Here is a 2,940-nt window from a genome sequence, read left to right as displayed (position 1 = left end):
GGGGCCCCCAGGGGTTGGGCCCCTGGAGCTGGTGTTCGGGCCCCCAGGGGTTGGGCCCCTGGAGCTATTGTTCGGGGCCCCCAGGGGTTGGGCCCCTGGAGTTGGTGTTAGGGCCCCCAGGGTTTGGGCCCCTGGAGCTATGGTTCGGGCCCCCAGGGGTTGGGCCCCTGGAGCTGAGTGTTGGGGCCCCCAGGGGTTGGGCCCCTGGAGCTGGTGTTGGGGCCCCCAGGGTTTGGGCCCCTGGAGCTGGTGTTGGGGCCCCAGGGGTTGGGCCCCTGGAGTTGGTGTTGGGGCCCCCAGGGGTTGGGCCCCTGGAGCTATGGTTCGGGCCCCCAGGGGTTGGGCCCCTGGAGCTGGTGTTAGGGCCCCCAGGGGTTGGGCCCCTGGAGTTGGTGTTGGGGCCCCCAGGGTTTGGGCCCCTGGAGCTGGTGTTGGGGCCCCCAGGGGTTGGGCCCCTGGAGCTGGTGTTGGGGCCCCCAGGGGTTGGGCCCCTGGAGCTTGGTGTTGGGGCCCCCAGGGGTTTGGGCCCCTGGAGCTGGTGTTGGGGCCCCCAGGGGTTTGGGCCCCTGGAGCTAGGTGTTCGGGGGCCCCCAGGGGTTGGGCCCTGGAGCTGGTGTTGGGGCCCCCAGGGGTTTGGGCCCCTGGAGCTATGGTTTCGGGCCCCCAGGGGTTGGGCCCCTGGAGCTAGGTGTTGGGGCCCCCAGGGGTTGGGCCCCTGGAGCTGGTGTTGGGCCCCCAGGGGTTGGGCCCCTGGAGCTGGTGTTGGGGCCCCCAGGGGTTTGGGCCCCTGGAGCTTGGTGTTGGGCCCCCAGGGGTTGGCCCCTGGAGCTATGGTTTCGGGCCCCAGGGTTGGGCCCCTGGAGCTGGTGTTGGGCCCCCAGGGTTTGGCCCCTGGAGCTGGTGTTGGGGCCCCCAGGGTTTGGGCCCCTGGAGCTGGTGTTGGGGCCCCCAGGGGTTGGGCCCCTGGAGCTATGTGTTCGGGCCCCAGGGTTTGGGCCCCTGGAGCTTGGTGTTGGGGCCCCCAGGGTTTGGGCCCCTGGAGCTGGTGGTTGGGGCCCCCAGGGTTGGGCCCCTGGAGCTTGGTGTTGGGGCCCCCAGGGTTTGGGCCCCTGGAGCTTGTGTTGGGGCCCCAGGGGTTGAGCCCCTGGAGCTATGGTTCGGGCCCCCAGGGGTTGGGCCCCTGGAGCTGGTGTTGGGGCCCCCAGGGGTTGGGCCCCTGGAGCTGGTGTTCGGGCCCCCAGGGGTTGGGCCCCTGGAGCTATGGTTTCGGGGCCCCCAGGGGTTGGGCCCTGGAGTTGGTGTTAGGGCCCCAAGGGTTTCGGGCCCCTGGAGCTATGGTGTTCGGGCCCCTAGGGGTTGGGCCCCTGGAGCTTGGTGTTGGGGCCCCCAGGGGTTGGGCCCCTGGAGTTGGTGTTGGGGCCGCACACGGGGTTGGGCCCCTGGAGCTGAGTGTTGGGCCCCCAGGCTTTGGGACGCCTGGAGTTGGTGTTTGGGGCCCCCAGGGTTGGGCCCCTGGAGCTGGTGTTGGGGCCCCCAGGGGTTGGGCCCCTGGAGGTATGGTTCGGGGCCCCCAGGGGTTGGGCCCCTGGAGCTGCGTGTTGGGGCCCCCAGGGGTTGGGCTCCCTGGCGCTGGTGTTGGGGGCCCCCAGGGTTTGGGCCCCTTGGAGTTGGTGTTGGGGCCCCCAGGGGTTGGGCCCCTGGAGCTGGTGTTGGGGCCCCCAGGGTTTGGGCCCCTGGAGCTGGTGTTGGGGCCCCCAGGGGTTGGGCCCCTGGAGCTGGTGTTGGGGCCCCCAGGGGTTGGGCCCCTGGAGCTGGTGTTGGGGCCCCCAGGGGTTGGGCCCCTGGAGCTGGTGTTGGGGCCCCCAGGGTTTGGGCCCCTGGAGCTGGTGTTGGGGCCCCCAGGGGTTGGGCCCCTGGAGCTGGTGTTCGGGCCCCCAGGGTTGGGCCCCTGGAGCTATGGTTCGGGCCCCCAGGGTTGGGCCCCTGGAGTTGGTGTTGGGGCCCCCAGGGGTTGGGCCCCTGGAGCTATGGTTCGGGCCCCCAGGGTTTGGGCCCCTGGAGCTGGTGTTGGGGCCCCCAGGGGTTGGGCCCCTGGAGCTGGTGTTGGGGCCCCCAGGGGTTGGGCCCCTGGAGCTGGTGTTGGGGCCCCCAGGGGTTGGGCCCCTGGAGCTGGTGTTGGGGCCCCCAGGGTTGGGCCCCTGGAGCTGGTGTTGGGGCCCCCAGGGTTGGGCCCCTGGAGCTGGTGTTGGGGCCCCCAGGGTTGGGCCCCTGGAGCTGGTGTTGGGGCCCCCAGGGGTTGGGCCCCTGGAGCTGGTGTTGGGCCCCCAGGGGTTGGGCCCCTGGAGCTATGGTTTGGGCCCCCAGGGGTTGGGCCCCTGGAGCTGGTGTTGGGGCCCCCAGGGTTTGGGCCCCTGGAGCTGGTGTTGGGGCCCCCAGGGGTTGGGCCCCTGGAGCTTGGTGTTGGGGCCCCCAGGGTTTGGGCCCCTGGAGCTGGTGTTGGGGCCCCCAGGGGTTGGGCCCCTGGAGCTATGGTTCGGGCCCCCAGGGGTTGGGCCCCTGGAGCTATGGTTCGGGCCCCCAGGGTTTGGGCCCCTGGAGCTGGTGTTGGGGCCCCCAGGGGTTGGGCCCCTGGAGCTATGGTTCGGGCCCCCAGGGGTTGGGCCCCTGGAGCTGGTGTTGGGGCCCCAGGGGTTGGGCCCCTGGAGTTGGTGTTGGGGCCCCAGGGGTTGGGCCCCTGGAGCTATGGTTCGGGCCCCCAGGGGTTGGGCCCCTGGAGCTGGTGTTGGGGCCCCCAGGGTTGGGCCCCTGGAGTTGGTGTTGGGGCCCCCAGGGGTTGGGCCCCTGGAGCTATGGTTCGGGCCCCCAGGGGTTGGGCCCCTGGAGCTGGTGTTGGGGCCCCCAGGGTTTGGGCCCCTGGAGCTGGTGTTGGGGCCCCCAGGG

The sequence above is a fragment of the Gopherus flavomarginatus genome, unplaced genomic scaffold (assembly GCF_025201925.1).
Source record: "Gopherus flavomarginatus isolate rGopFla2 unplaced genomic scaffold, rGopFla2.mat.asm mat_scaffold_691_arrow_ctg1, whole genome shotgun sequence".
Classification (NCBI taxonomy): Eukaryota; Metazoa; Chordata; order Testudines; family Testudinidae; genus Gopherus; species Gopherus flavomarginatus.
Note: the sequence above shows the minus strand (reverse complement) of the source record.